The sequence below is a fragment of the Physeter macrocephalus genome, chromosome 7 (assembly GCF_002837175.3).
Source record: "Physeter macrocephalus isolate SW-GA chromosome 7, ASM283717v5, whole genome shotgun sequence".
Lineage (NCBI taxonomy): Eukaryota > Metazoa > Chordata > Mammalia > Artiodactyla > Physeteridae > Physeter > Physeter macrocephalus.
The window spans coordinates 29,430,935-29,452,898 of NC_041220.1; positions in this window are offsets into that span (position 1 = coordinate 29,430,935).

A 21,964-nucleotide genomic window follows, 5' to 3' on the forward strand; every position below is an offset into this window, starting at 1 on the left:
TACCATTCCAAGAGCACATTCGTAAGTCCAATGTGTACATAAGTCCAACACATTTAGCCTAGGTACCCAACTAACACAACTGGCTATATAGTACTGTACTGTGATAGGTTTATAATACTTTTCACAAATACATAAAAACAAACAAAAACTAAACATTTTTAATCTTACAGTGCAGTACCCTGTAAAGTACATTACAGTACCAACCACATCACCACTGTTTTTACACTTGCTTCCAGACATCCTGGGCTTGAAATAAAGACACTGTACTACTGTACTCTACACAGTACTGTACAGTAAAGTACACAAAAGCACAACCATTTGTAGAGGATTGAATTCAGGTTCACATCTTGGAAAGTTCGCAACTTGAAGGTTCATATGTAGGCGACTTACTGTAAATGTTTATTATTGGAAGCCAAGGCGATTGTGGGATTATTTGTGTCACAGTCTTATCGCAGCAAAAAACAATTCAATATAATCAGAAAAACTTTTGAGCATACATTCCCAACACACATATACTTGTTTATTTGGATGTATATACATGTACAACTACAAAATACACACAAAATATAAATTAAAATTTTGAAAGGTATGATCTGAAAACTAAATAGGAATAAAGTCCTAATAGTTTCTTTCCATTTCCCAGTGGATGGTCTTAAGCATTTCCTGGGATGATGAGTCCAAATTTGGAGACTACTGTGCTCTAGGCCACAAGATTTTGTTGTTTAAACAAACTAAAACTTTATTTAACACTTACTGTACTCCAGGAACTAGGGATGGATGCAGAAAAAAAAAAAGAATAAGACAAGGTCAGGTCACTAGTCTTGAAGAAAGTTTAAAAGCAGGAAAGAGCATAAAAGGTTTAAGAGAGATTACTTTGAGCAGTGACATATATACACTACCAAATGTAAAATGGATGGCTAGTGGGAAGCAGCCGCATAGCACAGGGAGATCAGCTTGGTGCTTTGTGACCACCTAGAGGGGTGGGAGGGAGACGCAAGAGGGAGGGGATATGGGGACATATATATACATAGAGCTGATTCACTTTGTGTACAGCAGAAACTAACACAACATTGTAAAGCAATTATACTCCAAAAAAGGTATTTTTTTAAAAAAAAGAGAGAGAGATTACTTTGGAAATCGAAAGTAGAATAGATCAGAGAGAAAAGGAGAGAGATTTTAGTGGGTAGAGTTATAAAGTTAGGGAAACTGGCCAAGAAGGAGGCATTGGGTGATGACAAGAACGGAGAGAAGAAAGACTAGAAAAAAGTTTAGAAATAGTCTGAAATGATCCTCAACTTTATGATTTACCTAACAAATAAACTTTAGCTAATTTCTGTACATACCCCTGAAATAATAATTTATAGTTATAAACTATGATTTGTAAATTTATCTCACACAATAGTCATATTCATTTTAATCCTCACAATAACCCTATGAGATGGCTATTAATATCCTCATTTGGTAACTGGAGACCACTAAGTCTCAAATACTTCTTTCCTCACACCTAAAAGGATACAAAAAAATATGGAAAAATTTTTCTCTTTGGGCCTGGTGTTAATTTTTGCAGTCAAATGTGGGAAGATCTTCCTTCACTTTGAAAGATGACAGCAATTTTATACATTAAACTTGTCTGATGAGCTGAAACTGTGGTCTTAGGGAAAATGAGTTAGGGGGCCATGTGGTTTGGTGAGCTATACAGACAACGCTGTAGATGTTCTGTCATGTGTGTTGTGAAACTTTCATCAGCGTAAGGAAACACTCTGGTGAGTGTATCCGATGGGAACAGACTCTTAATAAGAACAAATGATGTATACCTACAACTGCTTTATGAGATGTGGAATGCTTATCTACATTTTACAATGCGTAACAAAAAGACTTGTACTCAGATATAATAGTAAAATATCAGAATGAATTGAAAATCAGGAAAATAGAATTTGATGCCTTTGATGGGAACAAGGTAATAAATAAGAAATTGGTTTAGAGAAGTACTGTGTTCAAGGTCAAGTGCCACGTAATTATGAGAAATGCAAACTTGAGTTATTCACTTATACCTTAATCTCAAGGGGTGGCTAGGAGGCTCAAATAAGATAACAAATGGGAAAATGCTTTGAAAACTTATTTATTCATCCAAGAAACAGTTACTGCATCGGATATACACATGTGAACAATACGAGCATCACCTCTGCCGTCATGGAGCTTATCGTCTTAAAACAAGTATTTACTGAGTGACTTTTATGTGCCCAGCACTGAGATGGGCACTAGGGATAAATGGTGAGCAAATTCTTGTTGTCTAGGTTCTTAGAGTGTACGGGAGAAGTTAACAAATACAAAATACACAAGCCACACAAGTAAGTGTAAAACTGAAATGGGAAAAAGTGCCAGGAAGGAGGGAGGTGCCCTCTGCTATTACAGGAATTTCACCTCAACAGAGAGATCACTTGAACTTAATTCTGAATGATGATTAGAAGAAAAGGAAATTAAGGGCAAAGATCAGACGGTGCACTTTCCAGAGGGAACTGCACAGGAAAAGGGAGGGAGCTGGGTCTATTTCACGAATGTGAAGAAAGCCACTGTGAGTGGATTGAAAAATGAGAGGGATTGCTGAGCAAGATGAAACTGGGAAGGCTCTGTAGTCCACGGCTGTATAGGCTATTTTAAAGAGTTTCTCACTTTTTCCCAGAAGCCCAGGAACTCAATCACAGTGGGGTGTTTTTTTTTTGTTTTTGTTTTTTGTTTTTTGTTTTTTTGCGGTATGCGGGCCTCTCACTGCTGTGGCCTCTCCCGTTGCGGAGCACAGGCTCCGGGCGCGCAGGCTCAGCGGCCATCAAGAGTGACAGAAAAGGGCTTCTTTTCTGTCCGGAGCCTGTGCTCCACAACCGGAGAGGGGAAAAAAAAAAAAAAAAAAAAAAAGAGTGACAGAAAAGATAGAAGAGTCCAGAGGCTAATGAGGAGTTTGAACAAGATACAATGGAGTATTACTCAGCCATAAGAAGAGGATGAAATAATGCCATTTGAAGCAAATGGATGGACCTAGAAATTATCATATTAAGTGGAGTAAGTCAGACAAAGATAAACATCATATGATATCACTTATATGTGGAATCTTAAAAAAGTGATACAAATGAACTTATTTACAAAACAGAAATAGACTCACAGACATAGAAAACAATTTTATGTTACCAAAGGGGACAGCCAGGGTGGGGGAGGGGGAGAGGGATAAATTAGGAGTTTGGGATTAACATATACACACTGCTATACATAAAACAGGTAAACAACAAGGACCTACTGTACAGCACAGGGAACTATACTCAATATCTTGTAACAGCCTAGAATGGAAAAGAATCTGCAAATATACGTATAACTGAATCTCTTTGCTGTACACTTGAAGCTAACACAACATTGTAAATTAACTATACTTCAATTTTTTAAAAAAGAGGTAATGGTAGTCTGGACTAGTGGTAGTGGTGGAGGAGAGAAAAGATATACAGGCATTAAAATGACAGGATTTTCAGGAACTCCCTGGCAGTCCAGTGGTTAGGACTCTGAGCTTCCAGTGCCAAGGGCCTGGGCCCATTCCCTGGTTGTGGGAACTAAGATCCTGCAAGCTGTGGAGCGTGGCCAAAAAAAAAAAAAAGACAGGATTTTCATGATACTGTGGATATGAAATCTGTGAGAGATGGAAGTAAGAATGACAAGATTTTGGGCTTATGAGACTGGATGCACGATGGTGCTATTCAATGAAATAGGATTCTTCACTATTATTCCTACATACAAGTCCTTTTGTTATCCATTGTAAAATTTAGATAAGGATCCCACAGCTCATAAAACAATTATAGGTACATATCATTATCTTAGTCCATTAAAGTTGCTATGACAAAAATATCACAGACTGGGTAGCTTAAACAACAAATATTTATTTCTCACAGTTCTGAAAGCTGGAAGTCCAAGATCAAGGCACTGACACATTCAATATCTGGGGAGGGCATGCTTCTTGGTCATAGACAGCTGTCTTCTTGTGTTGTCACAAAGCAGAAGGGGTAAAAGAGCTCTCTGGGGTCTCTTTTATAAGGGCACTAATCTCACTCACAAGGGCTCCACCCTCACAACCTAATTATCTCCCAAATGCTCCCGCCTCCTAATAGCATCACATTAGGAGTTAGGATCACAACGTAGGAATTTTGGGGGCATACAAACATTCAGTCCATAACAATTATTTATCCTTACTAAATGAAAATGTGTCTGTCCCCCCTCTCCAGGCACATTCATCAGTGTTCTTTGCACAAGTGAAGACTTTGTGAGACAGATGGCAAAATATCTACAATATTGTCCGTATAACTCACCAGACCACACGGCCCCTCTCACTCTCTTTCTTCCTAGAGTCACAGATTTAGCTGGTTGCTTATCAGACAAGGTTAATATACAGACCTGCTAGAATCTTTCAAAAAAAAAAAAGGAAGATCTTCACACATCTCACTGTGAAATTTAACCCCAAGCACAGAGAGAAAAATGTTTCCAGATCCTCCACCTCACTTCTACCTGTGAGATAGGATATTTTTAAATAAATCGTTTACATGAGGGACTTCCCTGGTGGTCCAGTGGTTAAGACTCCATGCTTCTACTGCAGGGGGCACAGGTTCAATCCCTGGTTGGGAAACTAAGATCCCACATTCCTCACGGCACAGCCAAAAACAACAACAAAAAATAATTTATGTGATTCTTCTGAAAACTGTGTGTAATTAATTATCATTTCTACCTTTAAGATAGAGAATTTAGAAGCAATAAATTTGATAACTAGTCAATTACATGATCAATTTTTAAGAAACATCTTGGCTGATTTGTACTAGATTGAAAAATCCACTCTAGTGAGAAGTTACATATGCCTGAGACTTGCCATTTAAATGTGAAATTATTTTTTAAAGAAGGCAGAAGCAGAGAAATATTACCTTACAAAGAGAAAAAGAGATCAGAGCGCGAGAAGCTATCTTTCCCCACCAAAGACCTCAAGATTTTGGTCACTAATACTGGCAACCAAGTTTACCCAGAATAAAATAAGAGCTGCCTTTTTTCTAATGGTTTCTATTTACCAAGCACTATACGCACATAACCTGGTTTAAACTCACAAAACCCCTTAGATTGGTATTATTGCCATTTTACTAATGTCAAAGCAGGGGCTCCTCAGCAAGTGTAAGGAGCTGTCTGAGAACTAGCCCTATGTAGTTTCCACCACCCCACACTGACTTTCTGTATGGAATCCACCAAAACGTCTCACGGGGAACAGAACCATCAAACAGTGTGCTGGGTTGGACTGTAATTCGGAGAGCCCTTTGCCCCACATCTTATAAAGCAATGCTTCACCAAGGAAGTGATCTTGGAGGTGGATTTTGCCATGGAGCTGGTCACTAAAAATAAATATTTGTTGATCAAGCTATTGGAATCTTAAATGGAACAAGTCTTAGGGAAAGACTCATTTTGACTGTTTCAAAGTTGAAAGTATATCCTTTCACTAAACCCCACAGACTTCCTATATTTTTCATGCATAGTCAACAAAAAAGAAAAGAGATGACTGTAGAGCTACTCTGAGGAAAACGAAGGTCAAACTTCACATCACACTTAAACAAGTCATGGGTTCCTCTCCAAGCTCTGAGGTCAAAAAGATTCTATATAAAAAGGAGGTACTTTCACTATCCCCAGAAGGTGACCCCCGAGCAGCCCAGGGCTTATGCTGTTAACTGAACACCTGGCGGAGGGGCGGACCTCAGTTGCTCCTCTGAACTTCTCTCCCTACGTGACAGGTGAGAACCTGTGTGGGACACGCCCACACTTGAACTTTCTTGGGCTTTTGTCCATGTTTCACGAGCCTCAAAATGTAATGGCAATTCCATCATGAGAACATGAATGACACATGATGAAGTTACAGATTCTCCAACATTCTTGAGCAAGACGTGCTAAGCCTTATGTTACAGTTGGCCCACGTGGACTTGACCAAAGGCGCACCTCAAGTTCAGGGGAGCTAAAGAAGGACCGCCTTGGAGCCTCCTAGTTTCCTCGTGGTGATGCATGAAGTTTTAAAATACTTGTACTCTTTACTTTTTTTTTAGGTTCTTCAGGCTTTGTCCACCTGAAGCATAAATAACTGGGTTTTTTTTTTAATCAATGAGAGAAAAATAACCTGATTATTTTTCCTTGAATGAAAGAAACCATGAAGGGAGCAGATTTTTCACTCTACAACTGTGCATGCTGATGCTATATTGGCAAAATACAAAGGATACAGTCTGTGTCTTAAATCAAATAAAGCACAGCCTGCAGATACCATGTGATAAGGCCAAGCCTCCTTTGGGTTCCCTCCTAACACTCCTTTACATGAGGGCTCTTCTCCACCCACAACAACCTTCTTTCTGTTCCTCAGATAAACCGAGCTTGTTCCTGTTGGGGTCACTGCACTTTGCTGCTCTCTCTGCCTAGAACACCCTGCTCCCAGGTTAGATGCACAGTTTGCTTTGACTTGTCACTCATGACTCAGCTGAAAAGTCACCTCCTCAGAGATGCTTTCCCAGGTCACTCTCCTAAATGGCACTTTCCCTCCACAACTATCCATCCCTGTCTCCTGCAGCTGTGTTTTCTTCATGGCACTTTTCCCTCTCTGAAATATCTTGCTCATTTGTTTGTTTAGTTGTTTTCTGTCTGTGTTCCCTGTCTAATATAAGCACCCCAAGAGCAGGGACCTCGTCTGTCTTGTTCAGTAACATATCTCCAGAGAACTGAACATTTGCCTAATGCAGAGTTCTCAATAAATACTTGCTGTTTGAATGAATTAATACATAAATAACTATAAGAATGAATGCATGAATGAATGAATGAGTGAATGAATGCTTTCTAGGAAAGTTATAGCAAAGCCCCACATTCTAAACCTATCCAGGAGTTATGGTAAATCAGCAGTCTTCTACAGCAGAAATGAATGAGTCTGGGAACAAGGTTCTAGCCTTGACATTCAACCTTAGGTTTAGCCAAACTCCAGCTAATGAAAAAGTGAGAAAATTCTTTATATTGCCCCTTCTAGGTTTCCCTCTTGGTGCCAAGAGATGATATTCCTGAATCGAAGCCAACAAACAGAAATCCATAATATAGTAACAACATACTTTCTCCCTTCATAATTAAAGGGATTTCGACATAAGAAAGCACTTCTTAGTTTTCTCAATGTAATGTATTCCAAAGACTATTTTTGCAGTTCACCAGGTATAAAAATTGAATGTATACAGTTTACATTCTTTGGTTCTACTTAATCTTGATTAATTTCTGAAAATTTCTATTGCGTGTTCGCATGTTCTTTCTCTCTGTCGTCTCTCTCTCTCCCTCTCTTTCTCCTTCGCCTCTCTCCCTCTCTCCCTCTCTCTCTCTGGAAATATATGCCTCACATAAAAATACAGATAAGGATTTGTAGGCTGCAGAATGGGCACATCTTGAGTCATGGCCCCAGCCAGAAGGACAAAGAAAACAAGCATGTTATATAACAAAGTGTTTGAACTAGAAAGATGCCTCTTTCTTTAAAGAAAAGCCACTCATAATGGCTACCTGACTTTTTATTTTATGGAGGCAAAAATATTTTTATTTTATTGAATACCACATATAGAAATTCAATAATCCAAAACATATGCCATCCAATTTCAAGCTAAATGCCATTTTTGTTGAAACTCAGTACCATTCAAATCATTGTGTTCATATATATAATACATTCTTCTACTTTATGAAGAGGAAAATTTAAATATTTATGATTTATCTAAAATGCCTATTCACATACACTAAAAATAGTCATCTAAAAATTGAAATTCCCCTTTATTTAGAATTTAAAACATTCAGGAATTAATGACCAGCATTTAACAAATAGTAATAACGGTGATAAAATAAATAAAAGAGAAATCGTTTCTATTGACATAAATGTCTTCACATTTAGGGAAATTTGACAAATTGCCTCATGGAAAAAAGTTTAGCCAGTAAATGGATTTTAAAAAACATTATATTATGGGCAAGGAAGTCAACATTTTCATTAACTAGCATTTTCCTCTACCAAATGGATTTCTCCAGCTTCAACATGCCTTATGCCCCCATTTACAGGCTAAATCCTTAACCTGACTCTAAGCTAATATTCCGATAAATGTGGTAATTTGGTGACTCAGATTGATCTTCCAATACCCTTAATATTTGGCAGGCAAAATGACCCTCTCAACCTCATCTCAAATGTACATGGCTAGCTTCTGTTGCTTTAAAAACTGTACTGCATGGGGCAGAAGACCTAAATAGACATTTCTCCAAAGAAGACAAACAGATGGCCAAAGGCATGTGAAAAGATGCTGTACATCGCTAATGATTAGAGAAATGCAAATCAAAACTGTAATGAGGTATCACCTCACACCTGTCAGAATAGCTATCATCAAAAAGTCTACAAAAAGTAAATGCTGGAGAGGATGTGGAGAAAAGGGAACCCTCCTACACTGTTGGTGGGAATGTAAATAAGTGCAGCCACTATGGAAAACAGTATGGAGGTTCCTTCACAGAAGGAATAGAGTTACCATATGATCCAGCAATCCCACTCCTGGGCATATATCTGGAAAAGATGAAAACTTTAATAATGTGAAAAGATACATGCACCCCAATATTCAAAGCAGCACTATTTACAGTAGCCAAGATATGGAAGCAACCATCAACAGATGAATGGATAAAGAAGATGTGGAGATATATATATATATATAGATATATACACAATGAAATATTACTCAGTCATAAAAAAGAAGGAAATAATGCCATTTGCAGCAACAGGGATGGACCTAGAGATTACTGTGTCATACTAAGTGAAGTATGTCAGAGAAAGACAAATATTATATGATATCACTTATATGTGGGATCTAAAAAACAATAATACAAATCAACTTATTTACAAAACTGAAACAGACTCAGAGACATAGAAAACAAACTTACGGTTATCAAAGGGGAAAGTGGGGGAGGGATAAATTAGGAGTATGGGATTAACAGATACACACCACTATATATAAAATAGATCAACAAGGATTTACTGTATAGCACAGGGGACTATATTCAGTAACTTGTAATAACCTGTAATGGAAAAGAATCTGAAAAAGTATATATGTGTACATATATGTATGGATATATATGTGTGTGTATATATATATATATATATACACACACATATGCCGAATCACTTTGTCGTACACCTGAAACTAACACAATATTGTAAATCAACTATACCTTGATCTTTAAAAATTGTATTGCAAAAATGACATGATGACCCTTATCCTCACCAGTGAGACCCTACGTGCCTATTTCTCCTCAAAGGTGCAACCAACACATACACATTTAAGACTGAGTCGATCATTGTCATATTAGTCTAACAACACAGAAAATGGGGCCAACTTTGGCAATAATGAGATTTTCACCCCCATGTAAGTCCATAATGTCTTTTCTTTCACATAGAACAGAAGAGGATTCATTTGATAAGTGCTTGTCTGGGATATTACATAGAGTAAGACACTAAAAAGGAAAACCAGAGAGTCAAAAATCTTGGAACTGTTTTTGGCTCTAGTCTAGGGAGACTTTCTAAGATAGTAACTTCTACGGTTGCCTAGTCTCTAAAGAGAGCAAACAAAATATTTCTCTGAAAAAGAATCAACTTTCTTGGGTAATTTCAATTTCATTGAGGTTAATATTAATCTAGACATTCCTGGCTAACACTTTAACAGAAATACATTAACATATTTCAAGTGACTGATTTTTTTTGCCAATAAAACTCTGTTAGCTCTTTGTTAGTGTCATGACTCAGCGTTTACTACAGGTTTACCTTTCTGAAGAAGGACAGGACATGTTGTAAAAAGCGCTGTAGAACTAAACTGCCATAAATAAATGTCCGAGTAAAAAGTTTTTACATTATTATATATGTCTAAAATTATTTTTAAAGGGAGAGCTCAGGCTCTAAAGTTAAAACATAGATAGCTCACAGGGCTGATATCCAAAATCTTTTCAATACTTTATGAAAGTGTGTTCTTTGGCATTTAATCCAAGTTCACTTAATTCAGTGTTAAGAAACGAAAAGAGTAACTAACAGCTGTTTTTCCTCACTAACAGGTCAACTTTATTAGCAGTCATCACAACAATGCCCATTATTTAGATCACCACTCATGTTATGGTTTTACATGGCGCACTAGCTTGGAAGGGGTGGATATGAGTGTGTGTGTGTGTGTGTGTGTGTGTGTGTGTGTGTGTGTGTGTGTGTGTGTTGGGCATTTGCTCTGTCTTGAGTTGAGTTAACTGAGCAACAAGACAGGAGCCTCTGTATCCCTGGCTGAATATTCCTGTGGGGAAGATTTCCACTAGACATAGAGGAATGAGTTTGGCTTCTTGCCACATTTTTACCTGTATGTGTGTCTGTGTTTAAATACAAAATCTACCCTGCCTTTCAGGTAAGCACTCTGCTAAGTTTTATCACTTTTACTAAAATATTAGGACAATTAGGAGGATGGGAAGGCACACATAAATGTGACAGTCTATATTTTTACTGAAGTCAAGAATTTGGTCACTCAATTCCAATGAGTATCTGATATTTTGCGTTGCTCACACAATGATGAACATGCTATGCAGGGTCCTCCTGCTCATAAGATTTTTAAAAAATGATGCTAAAAGAGAACATGTCTTTTCCCAAATATATTTTCATAGTAAGGGTGCTCCTTCCTCATACCTTCAAAACCTCTTTTGGTTGGAAATCCAGGGATAGGATGCAGCTATATGCCAAAAAGAACATGATAATATCTAAAGCTGTCCAAAGAAGGGGGAGACTGCCTCAAAGGCAGTGCTCATAAGGTGCACAGCCATCTGATTTGGGTTGTGTGTCAGCAACTGGTTGGACTGGATGACTTTAAGACCCCATTCAACCCTTTCTAAAACTTTTTAACTACCTTCTAAACACAGAGTAGGCAACATTGAAGTAGACAGCACAGAATTTCAATTACCCCAATCGAAAGAAACAAAGCATTAGTGACTCATCACATATTCTACTCTCTACTTTCTCTTCATTCTATATTCGTACATTGGTCACTTTCCCATTCATTAATTCAATTACTCAGCAAAATTTTTAGCACTGTGCTAAACCCTGAAGAATTCCTCAAATGAGCATTATGTCTGAGAAAAGGCCCATTTCCTAGGTTTCAAAATATATCTCTTTAAGAGAAACTAGGAAGAAGTCTATACTTATATTTACTAGTTAGTAAGTTTATGAAGTAAAGGTGTTTACTCAATAGAAGGGGGAAAGTTTCAGTCCTCTTTCAGAGAACAGTCTAACCAAGTTTGCTTTTTACTTTATTGTAAAATATAATACAAATAAACAAAAGTGCATAAAACAAAAATTTGCAGCTTAAAAAATTATTATACAGAAAATACCTATGTATCTACCATACAGGTCAAAAAATAGTATTCCCAATCAATTCCATCACTCACCTAAATAAAACATTTTCCTGATTTTTATGGTAACCGTGAAGAAAGAAATTTTAACAATAATTTTTTAAATAGTGTGAACCAGATTACTGTTTCCTACAATCTGAAAGAGCTTCTCATTTTTTTGAGGTGAAATTCGTATAACATAAAATTAATCATTTTAAAGTGGCATTTAGTAAATTCACAATGTTGTGCAACCACCAACTCCATCTAATTCTAAAAAATTATTATCACTCCAAAATAAAACCCAGTATCCATTAAGCAGATGCTCCCCAATCCTTCCTCTCCCATTCCTTGGCATCCACCAATCTGCTTTCTGTCTCTATGGATTTACCTATTCTAGATATTTCATATATCAATAAATGGAGTCATACAATATGTGACCTTTTGCATCTGGCTTCTTTCACTTAACATAATGTCTTCAAAGTTCATCTGTATTGTAGCACAGATGGGTACTTAATTCCTTTTGATGGCTGAATACTATTCCATCATGTGTATATATCGTATTTCGTCCACCTATTCACCCATTGATGAATATTTGGAGAGTTTTCATCTTTTGGCTATTGTGAATAGCGCTTCTGTGAATATTCACGTATAAATATTTGTTTGAGCAACTGTTTTTACTTCTTTTGGATATACAGCTAGGAGTTGAATTGTTGGGTCATAGCGTTATTCTATGTTGAATTTTTTTAGAAACTGCCAGACTATTTCCCACAGCAGTTGAAGCATTTTACATTCTCACCAGCAATGTTAAGAGGGTTTCAACTTCTCCACATCCTTGCCAACACTTGCTATTTTTCATTTTGCTTTTGGTTTTTGTTTTTAATTATAGCTATCCAAGTGGATGTGAGGTGATATCTCATTGTGGACTTTCCACTGTTTTTACATAAAGCTTAAACATAGTGAAATCCATCAACTAATTTCCTTAACAAACAATTATTGCTGTGGTATTGCAAGGAGTCTCCCCACCTCCAAGCATATGCCATTTTGTACCATTAACAACAACAATAATAAAAATGAGACTGGCTGATATTTACATAGTTCTGGTTGCTTTTCATGTTTTATTTTATTAAGACTCAACCCTCACAACAATGCCATGAGGTAGGTATTATTGTTCGCTCCAGTTTACAGATGAGGAAACTGGGGCACTAAGATCACAAGTGACTTGTCCAAGCTCTACAACCAGTAAATCCTGAAGCTGTGATTCAAACCCAGCTGGTCTGACACTGGAGTTCATTTTATTCTTTTGTTGCCAGCTGTACCCCAAAGTAGTTGAAGCCCAGAGGCCTTCTAGATAGATATAAACCTGGTTAATGTAACTCAATTACAATACAGAGTTCAAACTCAGGCACTCATGCTGTATTTAAAATATAAATGTGTGATAATGCTTTTAATGCTTTGTTTTAAAAGAACTGTTGTTATATGTGCCCCTGAATGCACTTCCACTCTCAGTAAGGGTCCAGCACCCTTCATCCCTGCTGGGTGGGTAATGGGAGGGTCCAATGGTCAGGTCCTAGGAAGCCAAGGTGGCTTCCTGCTACCTGTAATACTGGCCCCTCCAAGACCACTCCACACCCACCATCCAGCAAGGATTCAGCTCTGACACTCTGAATGTCTCCACCAACCTCCCCCATGAACAGAGGCAAAATCTGAGCAGGGCTGAAAGAAACCATAACCTTCAGCTTTCCTCTTTGGACCCTCTCCATTTTCCCTCAGGCCTCTGAGCACTGCTAAAGCAGCAGTAAAATTTCGTGTCTCTGTGTGAAGAGACAAAGAGCCAGTTTCTCCTCTACTTCTGGACCTTGAAACTCAGTTCCTGATTCAGCTCCAAACTGATAGGAAAAAATTCCTCTCCTTGACCTCACAGCATATGTTGGAATTTTAGATAAAAAGAACATTCCTTTCAAACACCTCCTCATTCTCCCCAAACCACAGCAATCAGTCTTCAACTGCTAAAGAAAAACTAGTTGTTGTTGTTGTTGCTGTTTTTTAATTTTAAGAGATACTTAGTGACAAATATCATGAACCACGGCTAAGGATGTGATCAAGAAATACCACAATATGACAAAGAGTGACTCAGAAGGTTATATAATGTTCTCGAATCCCCTAGGGGGTCCAGAGAGTCCTGCAACTTTTGCCCTCCTCACGCTTGTCATTCTGGCCTGAATGACCAGCGTCTGGGGGGTGTTCGTGGTGTGTCGCCATCCGTCTGACAAGAGAGAGTATGCCTGCCCTTCCAGCCCACCACCACCCAGAAAAGAAGGAAAGGACCATCCAGTGAACACCTGCTAAGTGCCAGGCACTTTACAGACAGAGAAGTAGCACTGGATGCAAGGAGTGCCAGGGAGTCAGGGAGACCAAGGTGTGACACGCAACTTCACCTCTCATCACCTGAGCAACTCCAGGCATGGTACTTAACCACTCTGTACCCCACTTTGCTCATCTGTAAAATCTAATGTCTCATATCTCATAAAGACCATGGTGAGGATTGCATTACATAACACTGTCAAGGGCTTTGCACACAGACTGGAACAGAGGGGTGGCTCAGTGAGTATTTGCTATTAATAGCAGCACTGCCATTATCATTGTTGCATTATTTCACATTCTCTTCCTAAGCAAAGTCAGAGAAAGCTCAGAATGGGAAGAACTCTAAGATCTAAGTCAGCTCTTCCCAGTTAGTCCCAAGAGACACTTCGGAGTGTAAGGTGTTCCTTTCACCTGGATGTCCTTGCCACCAGGAAGCATCAAAGCAGGCACCAGGATTTAGTGCATTGCTCTTAACCTGCTCCACCACTGCAAAAGCCCAAGTCCTCATAGTTCTTTCTAAACGGGCTTGTGAAGGAAGGAGTCAACCCCAAATGCAAATTTGTGCCACTCACAGCAACAAAAAATGCCATTTCAATTGTTGTCACAGGTCAGGGGTGGTACTAAAATGAAAGACCACGGACTCCCTGCTGGAATAACCACCTCCCTCCTGCCAAGGGTTTACATTGCTACTGAATGGATGAAAAGTTCTTTAAAATGTCTCGTGCCAGATGCATCTATTGAAAACTTTTGCCCATTTTTAGAACAAAATTGGAATTGGCCTTTTATGGCAATTCAAAAGCAGGCAGATAGTATCTGCAATTATTTGCTTCTTTGCATTTATGGAATTGCTGCTTCCCAAAGCAGGTGGCCTGAAGCAAATCATGCCAGCTGCTTCCAGAATAATCCATGTTTGTACAATCACTCCCCCCACACACACACTCCAAAAAGTCCAACAGGAACTAAACAGAAACAGGCCCATGCGAAAAACAGGTCACTGATGCATGCACCTCGGCCTACGGTTGGCCAGATGTCTGTCCTCCCTTTTCACCCTTGGACACTTTTTTAGCTCTTGTCTTACTTGACTTTTTGAATACTTTCTGAAGCACTTACACTGTTGTGTAATGGAAACTTTACAGCTTTCTGGAACTGCCTCATCCCTGTCCTAGTGACATCCTGCTCCCCAGGTTCTCTTGTCCCCTTTCTGCTTCTCTGTTTCTGTCTCCTTCCTGCGTGCATCTTCCCTGTCACCCCCTGCACCCGGACTCATACTATGGTGTTTCCTGGGATGCCCACGTCAGTGGCCCTCTCTTCTCACTATATGGTACATATAACCGCATGGGCATATAGCCTACTACTGGGAGGAATGGAATCTAAATAACGCATTTCAGATAGCACTCTAAAAACTTAAATCTTCCTTTTTTTTTTTTTCAAATAAAGTACAAGCACATATATATTTATATATATATATATTTTTTTTTTTTTTTTTTTTTTTTTTTGCAGTACGGGGATCTTCCCGGACCGGAGCACGAACCTGCGTCCCCTGCATCGGCAGGCGGACTCGCAACCACTGCGCCACCGGGGAAGCCCGAGCACATATATTTTTGAAGGCATTTATATATTCCTCAAATAAAGCAGCTTAAGGTAAAACCTCTAGATCATGTCCTGACTTCTTGTTTCAGCTCTTAGACTGTGAACAAGTGTCCTTTCCATGGTCTATTTAAGGCCACATTTTTCACATTTTCATGTTCTTTGTTGTTAGTGATTTCACTGTTTAAAATGGCCACCTAGAATGAAAACTGGTGCAGCCACTATGGAAAACAGTATGGAGGTTCCTTCAAAAACTAAAAATAGAGTTACCATAGGATCCAGCAATCCCACTCCTGGGCATACATCCCCAAAAGATGAAAACACTAATTCAAAAATACACATGCACCCCAATGTTCACAGCAACACTATTCACAATAGCCAAGAATAGTGGAAGCAACCTAAGTGTCCATCAGTAGATGAATGGATAAAGAAGATGTGATATATGTATACACACACACACACAATGGAATATTATTCAGCCATAAAGAAAACAAAATATTGCCATCTGCAGCAACATGGCAGACCCTAGAGATTATCATACTAAGTGAAGTAAGTCAGACAGAGAAAGACAAATATCATATGATATCACTTACCTGTGGAATCTACAAAAAAAATACAAATCAACTTATTTACAAAACAGAAACAGATTCACAGACTTAGAAAACGATCTTATGGTTACCAAAGGGGAAAAGAGGGAGGGATAAATTAGGAGTATGAGATTAACAGATACACACCACTACATATAAAATAGATAGGCAACAAGGACCTACTGTATAACACAAGGAACTATATTCAATATCTTGTAATAACCTGGAAAAGAATCTGAAGCTGTACACCTGAAACTAATACAATATTGTAAATCAACTGTAGTTAAATTAAAATAATAAATTAGTTCATTTAATTTAATTAAATGGCCACCTAGTGTAGTGCTGAATTGTCATCTAGTGTTCTTAAGTGCAAGAAGGCTGTGATGTGCCTTAAGGGAAAAATATACGTGTTAGATAAGTTTCATCAAGGCCTGAGTTACAGTGCTGTTGGCTGTGAGTTCAATGCTAATGAATCAATGATATACATTAAATAAGGTGTTTGTAGGCAGAAGCACATATAAAACAAGATTACATGCTGATCGACTGACAAAAATGCCGCCACCAGAGGCTCAGAGGAACCTAACCTTGTATTTCCCCTATAGGAGTGATGCTGTGGTATTTGCTAATTTACTGTTTGCAGCAACGTTATAGACCTTAACCACCGTGAATAATGAGAACTGACTGAATATACAATTCACTCATGCGTTCCACAAATATTACATTAAATGCATCATGAGCTAGATGTAACACAGTGTCTAGGATGAAGAAAAATGGGTAATAAATATCTGCTGAATAAACTTAATGCTGCCTTAAATAGAAATAACAGATGTCATAATCCACCTGTTTTTAATCCAACATTTAGGTACATTTTCTGAAAAACCTCAAGCTTGATGGCTTTATAAACTTCCTTTGCCTGGGCTACATTTGCTTGCAATAGCAATTAACCTCCGTTTCTCACAGGCCAATCCAGGCTTTGATACCAGAGATTCTTACAAAGGAGAACATCCAAAACAACTTCACAATTATGTCTTGGCCTAAAGGTAATTGCTGATTCTCCTTAAGGAGAGCTTTCCATTCATTTAAAAAAATTTTTTAAGAGCATTAAGCTTTTTACCAACCCAATCCATTCTCCTCCTGCAAGGGGATACAATTACAACATACCTTTCATTCACTGATAAGAGATATACTGATTCTACAACATTTCCACATCAGTATTTCTGAAAGAAATACAGGAAAGAAGTTGTTTAAAGAGAGAAGGAAATATCCATAAACTCAATCTAACCATGAAGAAACATGAGAAAAATTCAAACTGAGGCACATGCTACAAAATACCAGTACTCTTGAAAAGTTTCAAGGTCACAAAAGACAAAAGACAGAGGAACTGCCACAGATTTGAGGACACTAAGGCGGAATGACAACTAAATGTAATGTATGATCCTGGGCTGGGTCCTAAAACAGAAAAGGACGTTGATGGAAAACTGAAGAAATTTGAATAAAGTCTTTAGCTTAGTTAAGAATATTGTATCAATGTCATGTCTTAGTTTTGCCAGTTATATCTCAGTTATGGTTGGTTTTAACATTACGGGAAGCTGGGTGAAAACTATGGGAATTCTCAGTAATCACTCTGCAATTCTTCCCTAGGTCTAAAATTAAATTTGAAAAAAACGTTTCGAAGAGAGGGAGAGAGTAAGTGAGGAAGGAGATGGCTCATCCTATATTCCAAGTATAAATGTTGAATTGAAGCCAGGATGGGGCGGAGGGAAGGGTAGACAAATAGCTACTTTGGGTAACTGGGCGAATTCCTTGCAGCCCATAGGGGCCCATCATTTTCTGAAAGAATTGACCAGAAGTAGTTCCTTACTAGTACTACATGGGAAGCAACTTTCCCCAGAGCCCTTAATTTCCTGTCTTCTAGAAGATTTCTCCAGGCACCCTGAGAACTGAGACACCTTCCAGCTGGAATGGTCTAGAGAGAAGAGGGACCTGGAAAGCTGGAGCTCTGCAAACACAAAGCACATTTGGGAAAATGTATTTCACCTGAAAACCTATCATACAGGGCTCTTCATGGCCTGGCAGTGTTTCCTCTGGGCATGAACTCTATGTAGAAGGGACAAGTGTCTTCAAATGTCCTTCTGGAAAAACAAAGGCCCTAAAGACCCAGTATCGTGCCATTACATGACCTTGACAATTCTAGGTCATAATCATTACAAGCTATAATTTCCCTCAAGTTCTTTTGAAGGTCTGTTGCTGTTTAAACTCTTGTCTTGGTGTAAGTACTAGAAATCACAATGGGCATAATCCAAACAGAGGGCAGGGAGCTACATATTCCCTCCCTGAAGATACATCAAAGCTAGGATGTGTTAATCGGAAATACTGGGAAATTTAATTTTCGTGAGTACCATGAGCCAGTCCTTCCTGACAGCCACCTGGTGAGTGGGAGGCATTGAGCCCTGACTCTTAATGATCCGAACGTCCACTGGGCATCCTTACAACTTTGGAACAGTCTTCATGCTCATAACCTCCATCTAGCCAGGAAATATGAGAGCTCAGAGCTATACACCAAGGTCAGTGTATCAGATGCAAGAAATCCAAACTACTGGACTCAGAGTGTCACACTTCCTAATCTCAGAAAAATTCCAAGGCCCTAAATCTTCAGTCCGCTTGGAAGAAACGCTTAAATTCTGGACTGAGGAGCTTCAAGATGGAGGAAGAGTAAGACGTGGAGAGCACCTTCCTCCCCACAAATACATTAGAAATACATCTACACGTGGAACAACTCCTACAGAACACCCACCGAACGCTGGCAGAAGACCTCAGACCTCCCAAAAGGCAAGAAACTCCCCACGTACCTGGGTAGGGCAAAAGAAAAAAGAAAAAACAGAGACAAAAGAATAGAGACGGGACCTGAGGATCGGTGCGGACCGGCACTCACCCGCCCGAGAGGCTTGTCTGCTCACCCGCGGGGGGCGGGCGGGGCCTGGGAGCCGAGGCTCGGGCTTCAGTCGGATCCCAGGGAGAGGACTGGCGGCGTGAACACAGCCTGAAGGGGCCTAGTGCGCCACGGCTAGCCGGGAAAAAGTCTGGAGCTGCCGAAGAGGCAAGAGACTTTTTCTTGCCTGTTTGTTTCCTGGCGCGCGAGGAGAGGGGATTAAGAGGGCCGCTTAAAGGAGCTCCAGAGACGGGCGTGAGCCGCGACAAACAGCACGGACCCCAGAGACGGGCATGAAACGCTAAGGCTGCTGCTTCAGCCACCAAGAAGCCTGTGTGCGAGCACAGGTCACTCTCCACACCTCCCCTCCCGGGAGCCTGTGCAGCCCGCCACTGCCAGGGCCCCGTGGTCCAGGGACAACTTCCCCGGGAGAACGCGCGGCGCGCCTCAGGCTGGTGCAACGTAACGCCGGCCTCTGCCGCTGCAGGCCCGCCCCGCATCCGTACCCCTCCCTCCCCGCGGCCTGAATGAGCCACAGCCGCCTAATCAGCTGCTAGTTTAACCCGGTCCTATCTGAGCGAAAAACGGATGCCCTCAGGCGACCTACACGCAGAGGCGGGGCCAAACCCAAAGCTGAGCCCCGGGAGCCGTGGGAACAAAGAAGAGAAAAGGAAATCTCTCCCAGGAGCCTCAGGAGCAGCGGATTAAAGCTCCACAGTCAACTTGATGTACCCTGCACCTGTGGAATACCTGAATAGACAATGAATCATCGCAAACTGAGGAGGTGGACTCTGGGAGCAAAGATATATATTTTTTTCCTCCCTTTTTCTCTTTTTGTGAGTGTGTATGTGTATGCTTCTTTGTGTGAGTTTGTCTGTATAGCTTTGCTTTTACCATTTGTCCTAGGGTTCTGAACGGCCGTTTTTGGTTTTTGTGTATAGTTTTTAGCACTTGTTATCATTGGTGGATTTGTTTTTTGGTTTGGTTGCTCTCTTCTTTCTTAACTTTTTTTTATTACTTAAAAAAAATTTTAATAATTATTTTTTATTTTAATAAATTTATTTTATTTTATTTTACTTTATTTTATTTTAATCTTCTTTCTTTCTCTCTTTCTTTTTTTCCTCTCTTTTATTCTGAGCTGTGTAGATGACAGGCTCTTGGTGTTCCAGCCAGGCGTCAGGGCTGTGCCTCTGAGGTGGGAGAGCCAAGTTCAGGACACTGGTCCACAAGAGGCCTCCCAGCTCCACATAATATGAAACGGCGAAAATCTCCCAGAGATCTCCATCTCAATAGCAAGACACAGCTCCACTCAACAACCAGCAAGCTAGTGCTGGACACCCTATGCCAAACAACTAGCAGGACAGGAACACAACCCTATCCATTAGCAGAGAGGCTGCCTAAGATCATAATAAAGCTACAGACACCCCAAAACACATCACCAGATGTGGACCTGCCCACCAGAAAGACAAGATCCAGCCTCATCCACCAGAACACAGGCACTAGTCCCCGCCACCAGGAAACCTACACAACCCACTGAACCAACATTAGCCACTGCGTACAGACACCAAAAACAATGGGAACTACTAACCTGCAGCCTGCAAAAAGGAGATCCCAAACACAGTAAGTTAAGCAAAATGAGAAGACAGAGAAACACACAGCAGATGAAGGAGCAAGGCAAAAAACCACCAGACCTAACAACTGAAGAGGAAATAGGCAGTGTACCTGAAAAAGAATTCAGAATAATGATAGTAAAGATGATCCAAAATCTCAGAAATAGAATGGAAAAAATACAAGAAACGTTTAACAAGGGACTAGAAGAACTAAAGAGCAAACATACATGATGAACAGCACAATAAATGAAATTTAAAATTCTCTAGAAGGAATCAACAGCAGAATAACTGAGGTAGAAGAACGGATAAGTGACCTGGAAGATAAAATAGTGGAAATAACTACTGCAGAGCAGAATAAAGAAAAAAGAATGAAAAGAATTGACAACAGTCTCAGAGACCTCTGGGACAATATTAAAAGCACCAACATTCGAATGATAGGGGTCCCAGAAGAAGAAGAGGAAAAGAAAGGGACTGAGAAAATATTTGGAGAGGTTATAGTTGAAAACTTCCCTAAAATGGGAAAGGAAATAGTTAATCAAGTCCAGGAAGCACAGAGAGTCCCATACAGGATAAATCCAAGGAGAAACATGACAAGACACATATTAATCAAGCTATCAGAAATTAAATACAAAGAAAAACTATTAAAAGCAGCAAGGGAAAAAAAACAAATAACATACAAGGGAATCCCCAAAAGGTTAACAGCTGATCTTTCACCAGAAACTCTGCAAGCCAGAAGGGAGTGGCAGAACATATTTAAAGTGACGAAACATAAAAACCTACAACCAAGATTATGCTACTCAGCAAGAATCTCATTCAGATTCGACGGAGGAATTAAAACCTTTTCAGACCAGCAAAAACTAAGAGAATTCAGCACCACCAAACCAGCTTTACAACAAATGCTAAAGGAACTTCTCTAGGCAGGAAACACCAGAGAAGGAAAAGACCTACAGTAACAAACACCAAACAATTAAGAAAATGGTCATAGGAACACTATGCAAATGGAAATCAAAAGAAAGCTGGAGTAGCAATTCTCATATCAGATGAAATAGACTTTAAAATAAAATAGACTTTAAAATAAACTACCTCCTTCTTTGTCTCTCCAAAGAAGGTATACAGATTGCCAACAAACACATGAAAGAACACACAACATCATTAATCATTAGAGAAATGCAAATCAAAACTACAATGAGATATCATCTCACACCAGTCAGAATGGCCATCATCAAAAAATCTACAAACAATAAATGCTGGAGAGGGTGTGGAGAAAAGGGAACCCTCTTGCACTGTTGGTGGGAATGTAAATTGATACAGCCACTATGGAGAACAGTAAGGAGGTTCCTTAAGAAACTAAAAATAGAACTACCATTTGACCCAGCAATCCCACTACTGGGCGTATACCCTGTGAAAACCATAGTCAAAAACAGTCATGTACCACAATGTTCATTGCAGCT